Source organism: Pteronotus mesoamericanus, unplaced genomic scaffold (assembly GCF_021234165.1).
Source record: "Pteronotus mesoamericanus isolate MK-2021 breed Mesoamerican mustached bat unplaced genomic scaffold, CSHL_Meso_final contig_41, whole genome shotgun sequence".
Taxonomy (NCBI): Eukaryota; Metazoa; Chordata; class Mammalia; order Chiroptera; family Mormoopidae; genus Pteronotus; species Pteronotus mesoamericanus.
In genome coordinates this window covers 5,287,680-5,311,333 of record NW_026555152.1, presented here as the reverse complement: position 1 = coordinate 5,311,333, position 23,654 = coordinate 5,287,680, and the positions used below count along the sequence as shown (strand labels likewise).

Sequence of the window (23,654 nt, the reverse complement as noted above, 5' to 3'; positions counted from 1 at the left end):
ATCTTTTGAGGAGGAAGACAAAATCACAGGTCAAGGACAGTAGAGCCAATGACTTGAAAGAGCCTGACATACAATGACACCAGGGAGATATTGTGGAAGCCCTAGGGCCATCTCCAGACTTCTTGTTTTGTGATAAGAAACACCCCCTAATTGGTAAGCACTTCAGTCAAGTTTCTGTTACAGACAACAAATTCACTCCTTGATTTGGCAACATTTTTCAAGTACTGTTAAGTGTGAGGTACTAGCCCCCCTAACAAGACTACTCTGAGCAACTTCCATTTAAAGGGCTTGTTCATAGAAGTACTGAAATTGAAAATTTTTATATTATGGATACACTAAGGATGGAGTTACATCATATAATACTAATAATATAATACTAAGTATAGTTATATTTACTACATGTTCTACATTGTACCAGGCATTATGGGGGGAAGAAACAGGAATATAAAATAAGGACGTTACCCTCATAGAACTTGTCATCTAATTAGAGATAAAACTGACCTATATGAAACAATTCAGGAGGGTAGGATTAAGGGCCAATAGAGGGTGAACTAAATTTAGCACCAGTTCATGTTAGGTGGGGTCACTCAAGTAGGGAGGTGGGGAAACATGATTAGCAACCCTGGATACTCACTCTGGGTATCCTATATCTTCATATTTTTCAGTTCTAAATCAATGACCTAAATATAGACATGGAAACTATTCCCCGGGGTAAGTGAAGACAAAATGAAGGAAAGTAATTTACTTTGAATGCCAATTCAGCAGGAATTTATTCTAGTATCAATATTTCAAATGCAGAGCACTGTAATCACTAAAATCCTGTTTACCTTATTAATTACTAGTACATTTCACATTGAAACTAAGTATATGTCATATTAAAATAGAGCTTTTAAAATACCTTTAAAGGAATCCTATGTTCCTTCCCAAAGGAATTGGGATTACACATAAAGAGGGGTGCATGATTTTTCTTTTGCGTTTCTGGTGCTGCCACGTTTGCTAAAATTGTTACGAACTGCTTATCTTTTCCCCTAGCTGTTAGTAGTTGCCTGCTACTAGCTGAAACAGATGAAGATAATTATCATAGGTCTGTAAAGACAAGACAACTTGAATTAGTTTTTCTTGGACGGTTTATCAGAACTTCTTTTTCCTGTAAGTTTTTCGATGTAGTGATGTTATTTGTAAATAAAAAAGAATAAAGGCAGGCAAGTAAAACAAAGATAACATTTCTATTTGATGCCTTTAAACCCCTTTCCTTCAAGACCTAGGAGAACATAGGTGGTTTTTCTGTCTTCTTTCCTTCCTTTTCCTTTCCTTTCCTCCTCCCTCCTTTTCATATTTCCTGCTGAACCATTAACTATCACCTGGCTGTACTCCATTGCCATGGGTTAGGTTGGTAGTTTCAGGGACATCCTATGTGTAATAGATATTGTGGATTTTCTTACAACCCGGCTGGAGGGAGACTGCAGACAGTGTGACTAAAAAGGGAAGAATCTGTACATGGAGATAAGATTTTGTAGGCACAATGTTAACGAACTTGAGAAGGGCATAAAACCGACCGCTGACACGGCTCCAATCCTCTCAGCGTTGCCTGAAAACACGCAAGTTGATAGAGCTGTTTCCAGGAGACCCTCAAAACCCAGGTAAGGTTAGAGTATGGGTGGAAACTTAAAGGGACTGTAATGGATGGGTACATCGTAAACAGAGGCGATACAAAAGCCCTTACAATAAACTCCGCGCAAAGTACCACTACCTCTCCACTCTGGAAGGGACGTAGCCCAAAGCCCCTAGCTCGCGCCGGGGCCCAGGACTAAGGGAGAGCCACCACCTCCGCAATCCCCCGCCCCTCGGCGCCGCCGACGCTCCGCGCTCCTGCCATTTCCCATTGGTCGAGATGCTCGCCAATCCTGGTGAAGAGACCCTGTGTGCGGGCTCTGGTTGGCGGAACCGGCGCTGAGCCACCCCCTTGATCCGGCCGGGCCCCCCGCCGAGAGGGGGCGTGGCCGCGGCCGTGGCCCGGCCGGAGACGGCGTCGCTGGCGCCGCTGCGTGTGGTGTGGTGCGAAGCGAGGGTGCCGGGCGGCGGCGGCGGCGGCGCGGCGGGACCATGGAGCTCGGAGTGCAGCCTCGGCGCCGCTGTCCGCAGCGCGGACCGGTGAGTACGGGCTGCGGCCGGCCAGGCTCCCCTATTCCTACCCCTGTCCTGCTCGGCTCCGGGCCGCGCGGCTCCCTCGGGGGAGGACGGGCACGGGCCGGACCCCTCAGCCCCGCGGCCAAGTGAAGTTGCTGCATCGCGCCAGGCGCGCTCGGGCGGGTGGCGGGGGCCCACTGCAGGATGCAGCGAATCCCCGCGCCTTGCCCCGCAGCCCGGCTACATCGTTGTCGCCGGGCCCCGTGCCGACCGCTGCTTCCCGCCGTCGCGGCGCTGCCTGGCGGCCGTCCTCACCCACACCGCCCCCCGGCCCTCCGGCCCTCCCGCCTCAGCGTTGCCGGGTGCGCGGTACCCGGCTGCAGGTGGCGCCGGGGCCTCCGCTCACGCCCCAAGCACGACGCCCGGAGATGCCCCGCGTCCAGGACCTTCACATCCCTCCCAGTTCCGCGCGCCCTCACCCGCATCTGGCCTTGCTCCGCGTGCTCGCCTCCCCGGGGTCTGGCCCCCTCAATCCTCTCCTTCGCCCTCCCGGCGCCTCTGCGCTCCAAGGCCCCCGCGCCCGGTGCTCCCTCTCCAGGGCTGCGGGCCCGCGAGGCTCCTGGCCTCAGCAGCCAGGCTCGGCTCTCAGCGCAGGGAAGGGGTCAGACACCGGCGAGGACCGGGCGGCAGTGTTGGGGAGAGGGCTGCGCTCCCGGGAGCTTCCTTGTCTACAGGAATCGTCCCCGGGAGACTTTGCGGGGCGGTGGGGGCCGGGGCTCCTGGCTCTCACGCCTCCGCGACAGGGATTCAGCGAGTGGAAAACCTTTTCCTCTCCGTCTGTGGTACTTAACGGGCAATGGCGATTTCTTCTCGGTCTAACCTTTCTGCAAGGGATAGTTACCTGGTGGAGAGCAGAGTTCTTCATTATTAAGAAACTAAGCGATGGGTTTAGGGATTAGTGGGAGCATCTTATTTTCTTACATGCCATTGGGCCGCGAAAGAATTATTTATCACTTGGAGATTAATTTAAAAATCACAGTTACTGTCAGCAATAATTTGGGAATTTTTAGAAACTGAATTTTTTTTTTTTTTTTTTTTGCTTTGAAGCTATCCTAATCAAAATGCATAATGGGGTATGAAATTCTAATGTAAGATTTGGAATCTCATTTTTAAGGGAAAGGGGCTAGCCATTTGAAATACTTTGCATCTTAAAAATGATGTTTGCGTAAAACTTAAAATGTGTGCTTTTCTATCAAAACTAAGTTCAAAGTTTGTAATTGACTTATTTTTCTATTACCTCTAGGGCAAATTCTATTGAAAGTTAGTTGCTCCTTTTGTATATGCTTTACTCAACTTTCCTTTTCTAAGCTCTGAAACAATGCAGTGATTCTTTAAAGCTAGTTCTTTTATCTATTTGAGAGGTTAAACAGAAGAAAGCTGGGTTTGACCTTTCCCATAGGCAGTTCTTATTGTGTCTGGTCTCCTTCCCAATAGTGTCAGTGTAGTACTCTTTTTTTCTTTTTTCATTTTAAAGCTCTTAATTTATATTCACAAAAGTTGTGTTTTCAGATGTTGAAAACTTATTAGGATGGAAAATTTGATTGACTTTATGTATTTGCTGTCTGACCTGTATTCACTGTTAAACGTTGGGAAAAAAGGCTTGTTCTGGACCTATATACATATAAAAATTGTCCTTGCACTTCCAGTTGCTGATATGGAGTTGCTTTATAGCATTGTTTTATCTGTTTGCTCTGAAATTATGACCTAATAGTCAATGATGTGTTACTGTTTTAAAATCCTGGAAATAAAGGTGGAACACACTTTGCTAGTGTGGCCATGCCAACATTGTAGCCTCCTCTCTGTATTCTCATTGTGTCTTTGTAGACATACTTTACACTTACCATGGGAACCTGCACGTGGCAAATAAGTATCCATTGGCTATTGGAATGTTGTCATTAAAACCATTGCCATTATAAGTTTGGACAGAAGGGTTCTCCCCCTGCAAAGCTGTTACCATTTCTTATATTTTTTTGGGAGTGACACCACATGCTGTATAGACCTTTACTTAAATTCTCAGCTTTTCTTTCAGTCTTTTTTTCTTCATACCTTCTATTTCTCTTTAAGGTCAGCTTTTCTTGGGATTTGCTCTTGGACGTTTAGAACCAAATGCTGCTTCGAGTTCATGCATTCTTCTTCAGGGCTATTTCTTCCCCCCATGACTTAATTTTATACTGGTAATACAGGAATATTGTATACCAGTAATACATAAATAATGCATATTGTAAAATAAGTTTAAATCTCTATCACGATTTATGGAGTAAGTCTCAGTTTTCTTTTCTTATTGCTGTCCTGTGTCTCTCTCCAGAGGTAGCCACACAATACTATGGGTGTAGCTTTCCAGAATTTTTTCTATAACCTTTTTGATTCAGAGGCTATTTAGTGAATTCCAGCTAAGTACCAGGCACTATTTTAATACTGGGGTTGCAAAAATAAGAGATGAAAGCTTAATTTAAGATGTTCATAGTCTACTTACACCATTTCTGTGCAGTGCAGTGAGTACTGTGAGTCAGTAAGCAGTGAGGGGTGTGGGAGCATCGCCTGAATGACCTAATCCATTCAGTCATCTGCTTTGCTCATTCAGGAGACTTCAGAGTTTATCATATATTTTGGGGATGCAAGGATAAACAAGGTGATATCTCTGTGAGCCCCAGATGAGTTTACTGTTCAGCTCTGTTCTCAGACAGATTTAACCATTGACTACGAAGCGGTGTTTGCTAAGTGCTCTGAACAGGGCCAGTCACAGGAGCTCAGAGGATGACTGCTTAGGGACGCAAGCTTAGGGACTCTTCAGAGGGATAAGAAAAGCTTCCCAGAGAAGTATGAGAAGGAATTGGTCAAAGTCTGGGTAGAGGAGAGAGTGTAAAAGGCTTGTTCAGGGAATATGGCACAATGGAGCAACTGAAAACAGTTTAGTTTGGTGGTACTGTACAGCACAAGGCCAGGGAAGTCTCAGGAAACAAGGCAGGAAAGTAACTAAGGGCTATGCCATTTAGGGACTTGTGATTCTTGTTTAAGTACCCCTCAATGAACAATAGAAAACAGCTGAAGAGTTCTGCACCAAAAAAGAACATGATTAAATTTGCCTTGGATAATGGATAGAAGGGGCAAGACTGGAAGGAGGGATATTGGAGGAGGTAGAATTGCTAGGATTTGGTTGTTGGTTGTGAGTGTGCATGCATGATGTGAGGGAGTTAAAAGAGGGCCTAGTTCAGGGCAGTACTGAGTTCTGGCTGGATGGTTAAGTGGGTGATGGTGCTGTCCTTCTGGAGCAGGAGCAGCAGCCATTTGGGAGAAAAATGATTGGTTACATTTGGCCTAAGTTTAAGGTGTTTGTAGGACATAGTGTTCTGTTCGCTACATTATGGATCTGGTTATCAGGAGATGTCTGGACTGGGGACACATTTGAGAATTCTGAACACCGCAGTTCCTAAACTCTTTGCTGAGGTGCTGCAGTGGACTCACAGGGAGACCGCAGGATATTAAATTGTTGAAGGAGACCCAGCACTGTGTAACATCTCTCCACCCCTCTGGGAACTAGTAGTTCAGAATAGTTAGCAGTTTCTCCAATAGGTTGCACTACATTCCTGTTTCTCACTGATTCCCACAGAAAGTTGCAGTTCCATGTGTAGGAATCAGAGTGGAACAGGAAGTAAAGGAGGTGCTATCCAGTCTGAGAAGTTGTGAGGTGTTCAACATGTGTACCTATACCATTAGTAAATACTTGTTTTGTAGTTAAAGATGAAGTAAAAACACCTTTCTCTCAATTGAAGTGCGCTTCCCCCATCCCACCCTGCAAATGGGTACTAAATTTTTAGGACATAAATACTTAAGTTTATTTGAACTTATCTATGATTCTGTTACTCAATAGCTGTTTCTTTTGCAGTGGAACCACCGCTTTTGCCTGTGTTTGTTACGGAGGTTGTTGGGGTAGATGAGATTATTTAAGAAGCATGTATAGAGTGAGAAAAGGAATGATGTAGAATGCAGTCTAAGGAACTCTTGTGTTTGAAAGGTAGGCAAGTCAATAGACCCCCATATTGAGACTGAGAAGGATGGGGCCCAGGAGGTGTGAATGAAGTCTTAAAAGTCATGAGGAGAACCTAAGGTAAGGACGGATCTTAACAGTCAGAACTTCATTAGTAATATAGGTGACGACAATGGCAACACAGTGATGGGGACAAGAACGAGATGGCTATTTTGTAAGAGGGTGTAATAGTGAGTGAGAGCCAGAAAGTGGAGCCATTGAGTGTGTACAACTCAAGAAGTGTGGTGGTTGTGCTGTAGGAGGTTCAGTAAAGGGAAACCTTTTTTCCTGTTTTTAAATGGAGCGATTTGAGCATGTTAAAGACTCCAGAGAGAGTGGATGCCGGAGAGAGATCCAGTTGAATGGTGATTTCAAAGTTTCCATTGGGTTTAGCCCTAGAATATAATAACTGATTTTGGCAAGAAGAGTCTTGGGGAGCCTTGTTACTGTGGATCAAAGAGTGATTGGTGCTGCAGGGTATGTGTGTTTGTGTAGCCAGCCAGGGAAGGCACTTTTTTCTAAAACTTGATTTTGAAGAGAAGAGAAGGCATTCACTAGAGAGAGATACCTGGTTGGTGCAGGGTGCATTGTTTTTGGACATTGACTTTTATTTTGTTGTTAAAAAATTATTTTTAATGATGTTTATTTCCTTCCTTTCTCAGGGCATGCTTTTCTTAGAACTGGTTGGTCCTACTGAGAGTTGGGTCCTCTAGCATGGCCTTGCCTTATTCTAGGTCCTGGTGTCCTCTGGAGATTTTGTCTGTGACCGTCCTCTTTGGCTGTCCTGTTCTTTGTTCCCCTCTCTGCTCCTCACCTCAGGCCAGGGTTGTTGTTGTTGTTTTGTTTTGTTTTGTTTTGTTTTAAATCAGAGCCTGTCCTATCTTAATAGATGTCCTTAGAGTAGAATATTTTTCCACACTCAGATTCAGTCTTAATTTCTGGAGCCAGCCCTGTTCTGTTCTTCCCTGGACCTGTGCCTCTCCTCTTTGAGGTGAACTCTTTTTCTTTTGTTGACTTTCTTTTTTTTAAATTTTAAACATCCCAAACATCCAAGGCATCTTTGCATCTTTCAAGTTTATTAGAGCATCTAGGCCTTGACTCTGAGCTCAGCATCTAGGATCATTTCTCAACTTTTTACTTGTGAAATTTTCCCTTGGGCCTGTTCTTAAGGTGCCCCCTGATCTCTTGGAGCAATGGTCTTGAAATTGATCTAAAGATATCTTTTATTATCTATGTATTCTTGAACTTTTCAGTGTTTTATGTGTTTTAATTTTTCTTTCTTTTAGTTTTTACTTTATGTTTCTTTTTAGTTGGTCTTAAGTACTTTTTCTAGCAATTGAAAGCAATGTTGGATTTTTAAATGTTGTGCTCAGTGCATGCTGAAGATTTTATTACCATGCTGCAGTAGTCCATTTTAGTTCAGCTCACAGCCTCCTCTCAATTAAGTGCTGTTATCCATTTTGTGCACGTGAACAGTTCAGTGAAATTATATTGCAATATAAAAGTATGGGTGTATTGTGAACTAGAATCCATGTGGTCATATTTTATCAATTAAGTGGGTGAAATGGTATGTTCTTTGTGTATAGTAGATCCTCAACAAATATTTTTTCATTGACTGAGTATGTCATATGTGTTGATTCATGAACGTATAATAAGCCTTACAGTATCACTACTATGTAATTTAGAAAACGGTCATGAGTCATTTTACCCTACTGATATCACAGTTATTTTTTCAGGTGCCCAAATATGCATGTGACACATTTGCCTTTTTTTTGCGGGGGGGGGGGGCTGTTTTGTTATGTAGTCCAGTTTCAGGGTATTACCTAGGCAGGTTTTGTCTCTGAATGGGCTTTGTAACTCTTTGCTGGGCCATATTAATTCTTCAGTTTAGAGTTAATGCTTATGGAGAGGCTCATGGATTTAAATTGCTCCATGTGGTGCATGGAAGGAACAGTGTCTAAACACAGGGCGAGAAGTCCAACTTGATGGATGACATTAACCAGAATGTTTGCAAGGAAGGGAGGGAGCAACTTATGCTTATGTTGTCCAATTTGAGACAGGTCTTTGTATAGCTGAGAATGAGGAGAAACAGACTCACAAAAATAGGATCTTAATTTAATGGAGTGGGGGGGGAGTACAATTTTCCAATATAGGATACATACCCATTTTCAGCAGAAATAGAAAAAAATATTTTGTTCTGTAACCAACCCTGTAGAATTTAAAACATATCTTGGTTTTTTGTTTTCCATGGTATTTGTCTCCTATTTTTGTACATCTTTTAGAATAAAAAGAAATGCTCAAATTCCCCCGTCACCTGTTTTCAGATTTTAATTGTATACTGCAAACAGCATTGTTTGCAAAGACTTTACTAAAATGTGAATTTGAGATTTCCCTGGGAGGAAGATTATTAAAACAGTACTCCTTTTTAAAAGTTGGCATTGTAATTTTGAATGGTTACAAGGCTTATCAGTGATAATGAAGTTCATACCTGAGCCTGAGCCATAATTAAAATTTTCATAGCTTCCATGCTGTTTGTCCATTGTGTTATGTAGACTAATTAAACATTACCATTTCTGACATGTCAAGTTCCCTCTATACTACTCCTTAAAAAAAAAGGAAACAACAAAACCTCAGGACATCATTTGAAAAAACTATATAGGGATTAGGTATCAAAGGACTTAAAACAATTTTTCTTTTAAGTTACATGTACGGTAACTTATATTTTTTACACAAGAATTTAGAAGTCTGTGATTTTATTTCTTATGCTATTTGGTTTCTAGTGATTATCAAATTTCATTAAGATGAAATACATTGCCCTGCATTTTAATATTTACTTAGGTTGGTTATTTTTTTCTCTTTTTGAACATTGGACACTGATATAACTTAAATCAACTGTATAGCAGTGAAAGTTACAAATGGAATGTATGTTTTATCCAAATTTTTATTGTTTCAGTGGCTTTTGGTTTTATTGAACATAAAAAGTGTGAAGGCTTGTCTTTCTTGTCCCCTTAAATAAATATTTGAATTAGTTTATGGAAATACTAATTATAATAAAGCTGAATATAAATGAAAATCAAAATTATATGGGGATCAGGAATTAAAAGAATAAAATCTATTCTTTCAATGAAGCTGAAGCCTCCTAGGCTAGTGGTTTACATGTACTGGGCTAACTTTATGAAATTCAAGATTTCAGTGATTCAGCACAAGAAATGCCTATTTCTCATCCACAATGAAGTTCAGTGTTGAGGGTTGTCATGGGGTGGTCTTCCACAGGGCCATTCAGGTAGTCAGGCTTGTTTTAGCTTGTGACTCATGCTCCAGCGGGAAGGGGGAACCTGCTCAGGTCACCTGGTAGGTGGTAAAAGAGCAAAGTCCTGTGGGAGGTTTTATGGGTCTCCTGTCTGTAGTCAGACTAAAAAAACATAGTCTAGCTATGAACCCTGGAGAAGAGAGCACATAGATAATGGTTACATAACCAGCATGCCATAGGCTGATGGGAACTTGGCTGAACATCCTAATGGCCCAAGTGGAAGGGAAACATCCTCAGCTCTACACTGTGGTTTTCACCATCCATAACAAACATACCAGTTTCTTTTCTTTAGTAATGTTTCCTGACTTCACACTTGGGGCTTTGTATAGGTTACTTGAAAATTGTATTGGGTGACATGCTCAATGACATTATTACGGCACCCAGAACAGTGGTTCTTATGAGGCTGATTATTATAATGTCCTTACATGAAGTTAAGTACACCTTAAAAACATTTCTGCAGAGGGTCAAACTGACATGGTTTATATACTTTCTAGTGGCAGGAATTGCATATCCTTCAAACAGTCTTTTAGGATTATAATTAATATCAAATGGATTTTTTGGTAAAAGATGTATAGAAGCTAGCTAGTTTAACATGACCTTTTCTGATGAGCTTGGAGTGTTGGTATTTTATGTTGTCAATTGAAGGTAGCTTTGAGCTAGGAACAGAGACATGATTGATTAATTCAGTCAATGTATTGTATGTCACGCTTGCTCTAGAACAAGGGCTGCTGAACTATAGTCTGTGGGCCACATCTTGCCTTTTGCCTGATGTTGTAAAGAAAATTGTGTTGGAACACAGAATGCCCATTTGTTCATGTATTGTCTGTGGCTGCCTTTCTGCTACAAGGCAGAGTTGAATAGAGTTAAGTGGTTGGGACAGGGACTGTCTAACATACAATGTATAATGTAGTTACTGTCTGACCCTTCACAGCAAAAATTCCAGACCTGTGTTCTAGAGGATGAATTTCTGCCCTTTCTTATGGAGCTTACATTCTAGTGGGAGAGAAAGAAAACGAATAAACAGCATTACTATATGTTGTAGTAATGGCCGTAAAGAAAATTAAACGGGAAGAGAGTGTAAGGGACTGCTGTTTTTCACAGTGTGGTCACGGAAGGTGTTTCTGAGGTGACATTTGAGCAGAGGCATGAATAAAGGTGAAGGAGTGAGCCAGTCAGGCAGATATTTTGGGAAGGAGACTTTATGGGGGAAGGTACAGCAAGTGTATTGGCCCTTGGGATATAGGGACGGCAGTAAGTGAGGGTGTGTATGGTCATAGAATAAAGGGCCAGATCACATGAGGCCCCATAGACTATGTCAGCACTTTGCATTTTATTCTGAGATGGAAAGCCATCAGAAGATTTTGAGCAGAGAGATGATACATCCTTTGATTTGGATTTTAAAAGGATCAATAGGAGAGCTATGTAGAGATAGATTGGAGGGCATAAGAGTAGAAGGAACATGTGTCTCTATGGTAGGCAGTGCTAGATGCTGACGATATCAAGATGAGTCAAAGTGGTTCCTGTCTTTGAGGGTCTGACTGTGTACTACCTGAGAACAGCAAGTGAAAAAATCACTGTGATGTACTGTGACCAGCGAAAACACAAAAGGTGTCTTGGGATTGCTTAGGAAGGTGCTTGATCCAAACTCGCAGATGACACTTGACCTGAGGATACTAATTTATACCTGTCTATTCTATACCTGAGCTTCAGGATTCTTAGAAGGACAACATATACAGACACTCAGCTGGATCATCAAAGATTCTACCGCAGAGCAGAGGTGGATGGCAGTGCTTTTCAGATCATGATGAGTGCTCTTTGAAGCATTGTGGGAGAATGATTCTAAGACAGCATCAAGGCCCAGTGGGATACAGTGCAGTGGGCACTAAAGGGGGTAGGAGTGATGTCTGCCATTGCCATCTTGCCAGAGAGTAGGACCAAGGTCAGCTTTGGTCTAGACAAATAAGTACTGTATGACTGTAGAAAAGTCTCAGTAATTTGTCCATAGAATATATTGCAGAGCATTGCTGACTTTTCCTGTGAGCCCTACAGCATAACTTAGTTGTAAATTTTACCTCTGAGGAATTAACAGTTTGATCTGCTCTCTGGAATTACTGGATATCATCCAGTTAGAATTTGGAGGATGTCTGTAAAATGATTTTTATTTTTGAGGAATGCTATTAAGCCATTTTGGAAAATAATTAGCTTATGTCTTTTATTGATGTAGAGTATTTTATTGGTTATTCACTTTTCTATTCTCTATAATAGAGGTCTAAATCATTCAAAAAGAATTTTAGTAATTATAATACAAGCTTTAAAAGAAATAGATACTTTTGAAATATAGAGATTTTTCTACACTATCTTTGTAACTGATGGAAAGATACTTAGTAAGGATATAGAAGATTTGAACAACACAATTAATAAGCTTGCTTTGCCTGTCTAGACATTGCTAGTAACAACCACAGAATATACATTTATTTACCAGTTGACATTCACCTGAGCTGTCAGCTTGTGGAGCAAAAAACAAGTCTTAGTTTATTTCACAGTATTGAAATCAAACAGAATAGTGTTCTGTAAATTAAATTAAAATCAATAGCAAAATGACAATAGCAAATCTTTTCTGAATAACTTATGGGTCATAGAAGGTGTATTACAATGGGAATTAGAAAAACTGAGAAAATAGTTTGATCAGAGTTTATATAAAAATATTGTATATCAAATTTGTGGGGTACAGCTAAAGTTATACTGAGAGGAAAGTTTATGGCTTTAAATGCATGTTGGGAAAGAAGAAAGATTGAAAAAAATTCAGTGATTTGAGCATTGATTTCAAGAAGTTAGGGAGAAAATAAAAAACCCCAGTGAACTAAACCCAGAGGAGGTAATGGACATAACACAAGAAGTTAATAAAATAGAAAACATCTACAATACCAGCTGTTCTTTTGAAAAGACCAGTGACATCAGTAAATTTGGTGAGGTAAATCAGTTTAAAAAAAACAGAGGTACAAGTAACCAATATTACGAATGAAAAAGGGAACATCACATAAAACTCTACCAATATTAAAAGTTTGTTTCTTTTTTCTTTTCTTTTTGTGGATTAGTTAAGCATTCTCTAATCTTCTTGGCACCAGGGACTAGTTTTGTGGAAGGTGGTTTTTCCACAGACCAGGGTCGCCAGGGATGGTTTTGGTAGGATTCAAGGTCATTAACATTCAAGCTCTCCTCCTGTAGTGCAGCCAGGTTCCTGACAGGCTACAGACTGGTACAGGGGTTGGGGGACCCCTGGATTAATTCTTTGATAACTCTTTTCTGATTCTTCTGAGGAAATTAGTTCATTTAAGTGTTTTTTCCCTGTTGGGGTTCATTTTGGTAAACCGATTTTCCTAAGAAATTATCCATTTCACGTAGGTTTTAAAATGCATTTGCATTGAAGTACAGTAGACTTATGCTATATATATTTTATCTAACATTTGTGTATTTGCTACCTTTTTCTTTGATAGAATTTGTGTGTGCTTTATTTCAGTATTTTTTATTGTGGTAAAAAGTAAGTAGTGTAAAATTGACCGTATTAACCATTTTAAGTGTACTGTTCTGTGGCATTAAGTTCGTTTACATTGTTGTGCAAACATCACCACATTCTTCTCCTGGACTTTTTCATCTTCCCATACTGAAGTTCTATGCCACTGAATAATAACTCCCCAGTCTCCCTCCCCCAGTCCCTGTGTTCTTTTGTCTATGAATTTGACTATTCTAGATACTTCATAAAAATGGATTCAGTTATTTTTAAGGACCAGGATTTTTATTAATTTGATCTGTTCTCTACAACTCTCTATAGGTGTTTAGAGTTCTGAATTTTGTTTTCTGATTATTACTTTAAATTATTCCATGAACTCTGGTATGTAACATTTTCATTATTTCAATTTTTCAGAAATTTTGTGATTTATGTATATATTCCCTTTCATCCCAGAGTTATTTCAGCTTTTAGGTGGAAAGACTTTTGTATTTCATTTCTAGTTTTCTTTATAAGTTTTGTAAGTTTTACTGATGCTGATACAGAAAAGTCTACACATCAGTAGTGTAGAGCTGGTGAAATTTTACAAAATGAATTTACCTGTGAAATTGGTACCCAGATATCACAGTATCTCCTTCAAGTCATGATCACCCTACTCTCAAAGGTCAACCATTATGCTGATTTCTAACATCGATGAGTTTTACCTGATTTTGAATTAAGATCATTATTACATATGGTTTTGAGTTTAGATCTTTTTGTTTAACAGTTTTGTTAAATTTATCCATGTTGTTGCAAGTACTCATAGGTCATTCACTCTTTTTGCTGTATAATATTTAATTTTTCCATTTCTCCTTTTAGTGGGTATTTGTATTTCCAATGTTTTTAATTTCTAGATTTTTGTGTATTGTGATTAGAGGATATTGTTTGTAATATTTCTGTTTTATGACCATATTAATGATTTCTTTGTGCCTTAATATAGGATAATTATTGTGTTCAAAAAAGGTGTATTCTCTTTACTGGAGTGTAGTGTTCAATATATATCCAAAAAAACCTACCTTACTGGTTATATTGTTTAGATCATTTATGTGATTACTTAATTTTTTCCCCTTCAACTCTCCTAATACTGAGTGGTGTATGAGTCTTATTTGTAGTGAATTTCTACTTATTCTTGGATTGGGTATAGTTTCTATTATTTGGTTCATAGATAATAACTTATTTTTTTCATTGTGAAATAGTGCTTTTAGATTTTTCCATGGAATGTTTTTTCCTTTAATTTTATTCTGTCTGGTACAGTTGCAACCTGATTGTTTCTGTTTACTTGATAAGTATTATTTGTTCATCCCTTTATTTTTAGCCTTTTTGAATCACTGCATTTTAAATGTGTCCTATATAAACTACATAGAGGTAGACTTTGCTCTTTATGCAAGTTTGAAATCTTTACATAGACAAGGTAAGTTCATTCACATTAATTGTTATAGCTGATATGTTTGCTTTTTTATAAACACTGTCTGTATTATACTTATTCTGTTTGTTATTAGGTGTGTTTTACCTGAATTATAAAAAATACTTCTTTTGACATGGAGGGATCTAAATTTTTCTTCCACTGATTAGCTTTCACTTGTGTAACTTTTTTTTTAGTGCCTTTAGTCCTCTTCTCAGTTTATAGCCCATCCTTTTACTATTAGTATATCAACTTTGAATGGCATTTTTTGCTTCTCCACCTGTTACCCATACCATAGTCAGTGATTTTATTGTTCTTTTCTTTCTTTCTTCTCTTCCTATTATTTTAGTTGTATTTTTTTAATTTGTCATAACATGTTTACACACCATTCTTTTTCAATGAGCCCAGTCTTGTTTTTAATTCTACAATTAAATACATAAACTGCTAACTTACTCATTAGTCCTTTTGCTTAAATTTCTTTAGTCATCCCTTGATAGATGGAGTTTAAATCCTAATGCATCCATTGAATATAATGGATTAACTTCTTTCCTATGCAGCTAGAATTACATTCTTGTCTATCTGTGAAAGAACTCAGAAAATAGTCATTTAGATAATTTTCTGCATCTTCAATTCAGATGATGAGCTGGATTGAGTAAGGTGATTAGAATCCTTAGGAAGGATGCATGTGTAAACATTTTGTGAGTGCCTCCTTGATCAAGTATTCTTTTATGCCTTGATAGTTAAGGGACAGCTTGAAAATATAAAATCTTTGTTTTCACTATTTTTAAGTTTCTTAAAAACGAATTTCTACTTTTGTCTTGCCTAGTATGCTGTTTTAATAAGTTGATACCAATCTGATTCTCTGTTCTTGTAAGTTATCTTTTAGCCTGGAGGCCTCAAGGACCTTTTCTGTATCATTAAAGTCTTATAGTCATTATAAGTCTGTATCCTTATAGTATTTGTTCTTGGTAAGTTTTCCCCAGTTGGCTCTTTAAATGGGTAGTTTAAATTTTCTTTCATTTTCAGAAAGTTTTCTTGGATTACTATTTTAAACACACTCAGTTTTGAATGTGTTCTTCCAAAGACTTGTATATGTGCATTTTGGAGTAAGTTTATCTCCATTTAAATGAATTTTTTACCTTCTTTGCCTGTTTTCTCTAAGTTACTTTTTTTCTGCATACTTGTTTATCTTTTTCTTTCAGTTGTTTTCTTTTCCTCAATGCCTTTATTAAATTTTCATTAGAATTTATTCTCCTTTGGGCACCTTTTTATTTAATATTCATTTTTAATATGTTTTTTTCCTTCTATTTCTTAATTCAGTCTACTTTGTTCTATTTCTTTCTTTTTTCCTCCATTTCTGTTCTTAGCTTTTGTGTAAGTTTCCTACATGTTTGATTGAGGATATTTAATTCAGTTTCGAGTGTTGTGTTACAGTTTTATTTATTTAAATACTGTTTAAAAACTGCTTTAAACAGTTTTGTTTAAAAATTTTTGTTTTAAAAATTGCTTTAAAAACTTGTTTTGGGGGGAGAAATTTCATTAGCTGAAATGCTTTAATTCACATTTTCTGTTTTTAAGTAGTTTCATGTGTATGTGAGCTTTACTTATTTTTTAGTTTTTTTGATCTCCTCTTAATTTTGTGAGTAGGTTTTCTAGTTGGAGAGCTCTCTTACCAGTCCTATGTTCTCTGCAGTTCCTTTAATGGATTATGTTGATTTCTGGGGGTGGGGAAAGTGGATGGCATATCTTATTTTTCTTTTATTTATATATATCCTTTTTCTCTTACTTATTTATTTCCCCTTTCTGCCATGTCTCCAGGGGGCACCACTCATTCTCTAAATATTTGACTCTGTTTCCCAAGCATTGCTTTTCCAAGTCTGCAACTTCTGGTTCTGCTTGCTTTTAAGCCCCTTTTTCTATAGTCAGTTTTGTGAACTACCAAGTCTTTACTTTACATTTTCTTTATTTTGAAGGGGGTTGTGGACATTTAAGTCCTCAACATGTTTCTACTCTATTTTACAGAATCTCTTAATCTTTCCTCCCCTGTTCACTACGCATAGGCTTGTAGTGGTGTGTGGTGCAAGCTATGTTGGAATTTAGTTTATTTCTCTGCTTATAGGTAATTTGAAGGCTGTTTTATTTTGCCTCCTATTAATGCTTGAAGGCACAAATTATATGTGATTGATTGATTGATTGATTGATTTTATGCTCGATGTATAGATGTTTTGTAGGGAGGATGTATGGTGAGATTTGGAATATGGTGGCTAAAATCCTCTAAGTCTGGAAGTCCTGCCAGACCAGCATAATCTTAATGTCAAATATTGTAAAGGATATTTGTTACAAGAAAAAATGTCAGACTCATTCATGAACATACTTGCAAAAATCCTAAAAAAAATAAGAATTAGAATTATAAATATAAAAGGAAATGTCATGAAAATGATGATAAAGAAAAGCCAGACAGTTACCATTAGATGCAGAAAACACTAAAACTTAACAGCTGTTCATGATGAAAAACCCTTAAGCAAACTAGGAAAGTGTAATTTTAGGAGGAGTATCTACAAAGAATCTTAGAGTAGATTTACTGGTGAAATGATTCAGGCTTATCTTCTGAAATTGGGAATGAGATAAGGGTGCTTGCTATTTCCACAATATGCTGTAAGTTCTAGCCAGTGCAATAAGATAAGAAAAATAAAATTTGTAATCATTGGAAGACAAAAAATTCAGTGTATGTAGGCAATGCTGTTGTATATGTAGAAACATGCAAAAGAATTTAATGTATGTAAAGTTGTTAGCCCTAAGCAGTATGTTTAATACAGTTACTGAATTCTCTATATCAGTGAACACTTAGAAAATAAAATTAATAAAAGTTCTATTTATAAAACATTGAAAATGAAGACATTTAGGAATGAACTAGCAAAAAACTTACAATACCTTTACATAAGAAGCCGTAATATATTTAGAGAATTTAAGGATAATGTAAATAAAGGAGGAATGGATTATGTTCATGGAATGAACAGCTAAATATTATAGAGATATCAGTTCTCCCTAAATTGATTCATAGATTCTGTCCAACCCCAGTCTATAGCCTGAAAAGTTTTTGAGGATGGAAGTTGGCTCTTTGTTTCTAAAGTTTATATGCAAATGTAGAGGGTCAAGAATATCAAGACCCTTAAGAAGAATAATAAAGTGGCAGGACTTACCAGATATTAACAGTTATTATAAAGTCATAGTATTCAAGGCAGTGTGGTATTGGCATAAGTATAGGCAAATAGGTTAAGGAAACTGAATTAAAAGCCCTGAAACAGATCCACACGTGTGTAGACAGTTGATTACGTTCAGTGCAAAATAGTCTGGAAAGGATGGTCTCTTTATTTTTCAGTTACTGTTTACATTCAGTATTATCTTTTGTTAGTTTTAGGTATATAGCATAGTGGCTAGACAATCATATACTTAGCAAAGCTGCCACCATTAAGGCCATACCACGCCGAACATGCCTGATCTAGGATGTTCTTTTTGATAATTGGCGTGCCGTCCCTGAAATAGATACCCATAAGTGACATTTGACCATTTAGGCTCTAACTTATACGATACACAGAAATCAATTCCAGATTAGACTAAAGGTAAACAGTAAAATAAATAAATAAATAAATAACTTCATGACCTAAGAGTATGGGACAGTTGCTTAAGCAGGAAACAGAAAGCCCTGACCATAAATGAATAGATGCTAAATTGAACTAAATTAATATGAAGAACTTCTGTTTATTGAAACATGCCATTAAGAGTAGAAAAGTAATACATAGGCTGGGAGAGAATGTTTGAATCACATGTAAACTTTTATGTATCCTGCCCAGGAAATTTAAGGACTTAGCTGAAAATTCATAAGAAAGCCAGATAATCCAATAGAAAAATGGGTAAGAGACTTGTACAAGCACTTTTAAGGGGATGTACAAATGGTTCATGAAGAAATGAAAAGAAGCTTAATCTATTTGTAATGAGGAAGGTACAATTTGAAATAGTAATGAAATATAACCACAGAGTTATCAGATTGACTAAAATTGAAAAGACTGCCATTCTGTAGTTTGGAGAAGGGGGAGCACTGGAAACTCTTACACTTGGCTGGTGGGAGTGTAACTTGGCAGAAGCATGTTGAAGAATTGTTGGGCATTCTTGACTAAACTTGAAAATACACATACTTTGTGAATCAGAATCTCTCTTTTAGGTATACACTCAACAGAAATGCATGCATGTCTTTACCAAGATACGCATGGTGGTGTTCACAGCAACATTATTTATAATAGCCTCTGTGGGAAATCCAAATGTACATCATGAGTAGAATGATTAAGTAAAATGTGGTGTATTCATATACTATTCAGTAATACAAATGAAAAAATTTCAGCTACATGCAATAGCAGTAATAATGTCACAAACTTAATGTTGAGTAAAAGACCCTAGATGTTATAGAATCCATATTGTAAGATTTCATTTCAGTAAAATTAAAAAAGGGGTGTTAGGAGTGATAAAAGTAATTTTCTTTGGGGAAGAAGAAGAGATTTATAACTGAGGGCCTCTCCTGAGGGTGTGACAGTGCCCTGTTTGCTGATCTTGATGGTGGTTACCTGGGTTTGTCCACACTGTAATAATTATTTAAGCTGTACTTTTTTGGACCATGAACTTTTTTGTATGTGCAATAATTTCAAGAAAAAGTTTTAAAAAGTAGAGTAGAATATAAAAGGAAGGAGACATTTGAGTCTATTGTACATTTAAAAATATATATAATCTTTATTATATATTTTTTGCATGTAAATGTTTTTTATATAATTTTTAAAAATCCCCCCCCCCCTTTTTAAACCTTGGCAAGATTGGAACTTAAAAACTGGATTAATATTATACATTCATTTACACTAAAGTTTGGCTATAGTTCTTTTAAGCCAGTGTCTAGTTTTTATTTGATTCATTTTTGAGTGTTACTCTTTTCAGTGGAAATCAGCTTAGTTTTTGAGCAAGCTTTAAAAACCCTCTTTTCCTGTCAGTTCTACACTTGCCCAGCCTTCAGCGGAAGTTCTGTTCTGTGAAGTCTTCGACAGCGTCAGACCTCATTAGTCTTCCTTTCTTCTGTAGTTTATGCCGGCAGTTCTCTAGGTGTGGTGTGGGGACTCCTGGAAGTCTTCAGGACCTTTTCAGGGGTCAGGAAGGTCATATTTATTTTTGTAACTGTATTAAGACATTATATGCCCTTTTTTATTCAGATTTTTCTCAGGGCATATAGTGCTGTTTTTTCAGAGGCAACATGGTGATGGATGGAGCCACAGTTACCTGAAAAGACTTGTTAAACTCTCCATTTTCTGACTAGACGTCTCTGTGAGACTGAATTGTCTTCATAAACTGTAACCAAAAAAACACAGTCACAGCAGGTTGAATTCAGAAAGCAGATATGAAAATCCCACTGTGTTAAGCTGGACAGTAAAGAAACTTGCAAAAATATAACAGTGCCAATAATTTTTTTGTCTTTAGAAATACCTTGTTCTTTAAAATGTAATTGTTAACACACAGTTTATCTTGTCTTTTTCAATGATTTAATAAATTTTAAAACATTTCTGTCTTAATTTATAGTAGGTTAAATATTGATAAATATTACTCCTGAACAGTATTGCCAGAGGTCCTGAACAAAAATTTGAGAATTGTTGTTTCATACAGTAGTGGTTCACGTGGGGAGTTTTTAAAACGCTGGTGCCTGTGTCCTAGTTCCAAAAAATTGTGATTTAATTGGTCTGGGTGTGTTGCTTAGGCTTTGAAATTTTTAAATGATTTCTAGATGATTTTAATGTGTAGGTAAGCTTGGGAATTGTACTAATAAATACTTTGGAAAGGTGGTGTATCATATGTTTATGTACCTTCTGTTTTTGCTGTTTTGTGACAGTTGTAACTCAGTAGTTGTCAAATTTGCACAAAAGAATCATTTGGGGAATCTTAATTTCATTTTTGGTTATTACTCTTATGTATAAAAACCATGGCTTTGTTTTTAAAATAACTTTTTATTTTTAAACACTTGGAGACTCAGGAAGTTGCAGTAGTACAGAAAGGTCATATAAACTCTTATATTCTTGACCCAGATTTCCCTAGTGGTTAACATCTTGTATAAATATAGTACACTATCAAAACCAGAAAAAATGACATTGATACAATCTTTTCATTTTTCAGATTTCACTAGTTTTTACAACCACTCATTTGTGTGTTCTCGGTAACTTAATCACATGTAGAGCGTTGTGTAACCACCATTATGCTGTCAAATTACAGAGCTTCCATCACTGCAGAGGCACTCTTTCATGCTTTCTCTTTGTAGTTGCTACAGCTGATTTTGTAAATTGACTTGTATCATGTGGCCTTGTTGAACTGTCTTTCAGTTCTAGTAGTTTTATTGTGGATTCCTTAAGAGTTTCTACACATAGGATGACATGTGCCAGTCATGAAACTGACTAGCAAGACAGTTTTACCTCCTTTTCAATCTGGATGGTTTCCGTCCCTCTCTTTTTTGCCTACTGCACTGGGTAAAACATCCATTACAATATTGAATAGAAGTGGTAAGAGTGTTCTTGCCTGTTCCTGACTTCAGAGGGAAGACATTCTGTTCTTCACCGTTAAGTATGATGTTAGTTTTAGTTTTTTTCATAGATGCCCTTTATCAGGTTGAGGAAGTTGCCTTCAGTTATAAGTTTGTTGGACATTTTAATCATAAATGGATATTGAATTTTGTAAAATACTTTTTTTTACATCTATTGAGATTGTGGTTTTTGCATCTGTATTCATGAGGGATATTAATGTATAGTTTTCTTGTGATATTTTTGCTTGGTTTTGGTGTTAGGGTAAATTTTGTGTTTTAGAATGAGCTGGAAAGTGTTTCCTCTTATTTTCTAGAAGAATTTGTGAAGGATTGGTATTTCTTCCATAGGCATTCACCTGTGAAGCCTTTTGGGATTAAGCTTTTCTATCTGGGAAGATTTTTAATGGTCACTCAGTTCAGTCTTTTAATTTGTTATGTTTAACTTTTCTCAGTCTTAGTCAATATTGTTAATTTATATGTTTTCAGAAATTTTCTTTTTCATCTAAGTTGTCTAGTTTGGTGGCATAAATTTGTTCACAGTATTTCCTTGTAATTCTTGTAAATTTTTTGTATGGTTGGTAGTGACTGATGTCTTCTCTTTCATTCCTGATTTTGTAATTTGTGTGTTCTTTTTTTCTTGGTCAGTCTAAAGATATGCCAATTTTGTAAATATCTTATTTTCTAGGTAGAATTTAACCTCGAAATTGTTAAAAAATTATCATCATCTGATGTGTGTGACTGTTTTAGAATGATGATTGGGACTGGTTTTTGAATGTTAAAATAATATTTAATCTTTGTAAAACTAAGACAAAACTAGATTAAAATACAAAAGTAAATAAAATATCCAAGCTAGAGAAGGGGAAGGATGGTGTTGATTGTTATAAGCAAATTATTTAATTTAATAATAATTATTTTGCTTACCTTTTATTGAGTAATTTTAGATGGTAGACAGATAAAACTCAGTTACTTTAATATTCCATGGAGTATATGGAGTAATAGTCTGGTTCCAGATAAATGTTAAATTGAAGTGCCACGGATAGGAGATAAGGTTGAAAATAATAGTCCTTCTTTATTGAGGAGACATTTATATTTTGGGTTGTTCTGCAGATATAACAAAATCTCACATACATTGTCACCTTGCCTATTTTACTGCTGATTTTTTCCTATGTGACTTCCTAAAAGAAAAGGGAAAGAAAAACATAATTTTTTTTGCATTTCCCCAGACCCCTGACTCCTATAGACATGATATACTTGTATGCTCTTGTGATGGCCCTTTTCCACCTGGAGATGACAATCCTAATGGTTAATGTGAATGCTGATTATATATGGACATCAGAAATGAGTGAAGTGGCCAAGGAATGAAAGAGTACAGGAAAAAATGAAACTTAATCATGCTGGAAAACATGATTTCTAGAATGGCTGCATTTCTGAAACCTTAAGAGTTTGAAAACTGGAGATGCTGTGTTTTCCAGTAATTTCTTACTGTGTATGTATGCCTTTTTACCTTAGATTTCATTTAAAAATCACCTCTTAAACCTTTTCTTTTAGAAGAGTATTTGGAGAGACATTTATTAATATGAATGTGTCCCAAAGCTGGCTTTCATGGTTTTTTCCCCTCAGAAATGCTGTAGCGTAGTGTAGTTTAAAAATATGCGTAGTTTTCCATTTCTATCAAGAACATTTGAAAGACTCTTAATGAATAGTATGACACTTTTAATGGGCTTTGTGTAAAACCAGCCAAGCATTAGATTCATATTATTTTGTAGATCCAATTAGCATTCAGATTTCAAATTTCTGAAGTGTTGGATTTATATATTATATTTTGGTGCTTGTTGAACCGCCCCCCCCACCTCTGCCCCTCAATTCTAGTGTCAGCCTTAAGTGATTTCTGGTAAATTTGGAGTTCCTTTTCTTTCTTTCTTCTTTTCTTTTTTAAAGATTATGTTTGTTTTTCAGGCACTGGATGTTGATGAAATGAGGTTCCTTTAACCCTTATCTGGATGGATGGAATGTAATTTCCTGAACTGAGTAGAATTTGATTTACTGTAGCCTTCTTATTGAAGTACTAAAATAAATCATAAGATTTAGCAAATTCATTTAAATTTAAGTTCTCAGAATTTCTGAAGTGATAGAGAAATGAAGAATTAACTGGTTAAACCACATTTTAAAACAGTAGAATAAGTAGGAGCCCACAGCAGTTTGAATTGACCATAGCATTTTAATCTGTTCCCTTTCTTCTCCACCAGAAGCAGAAACAATAATGTCTCTCCTAAGGTTCTGTTTTAGTGCTGTCTTTCTGGTTATGGAGTACTGAAGTTAAATCTAGAATAATTTTATAACTTTTTAAAAGTCACTAGTACTTTCTTGCTGTTATATAGATGTTGCTTCATTTTCTTAATTTATTGTTTTTTCTTTTCAATGAAATCTCCTGTATGTGTATACATGTATGTCTGTATATGAATGTATATGTATTTAATAGGCTTATTACTATGAGTTTAACTTTTGCTGATGATTGTTACATTTTGAAGGAAATTAGGGATAAACTTCACAAATTCTTGTTTCAGTAGAAGGAAGTGATAGGAAATGGTA

At 37.1% G+C, this 23,654-nt stretch overlaps 1 protein-coding gene across 4 annotated transcripts in view; it reads left to right on the top strand.

The window, feature by feature from the left end:
- The first annotated feature begins 2,016 nt into the window (after window positions 1-2,016).
- Window positions 2,017-23,654, top strand: part of WASF3 (WASP family member 3) — a 141,820-nt gene continuing 120,182 nt past the window's right edge. For all 4 annotated transcript variants that reach the window (XM_054577147.1, XM_054577144.1, XM_054577146.1 and 1 more), the window contains exon 1: window positions 2,017-2,151. The gene's annotated coding sequence lies outside the window, so the exon portion shown is untranslated. The remainder of the gene's footprint in view (window positions 2,152-23,654) is intronic.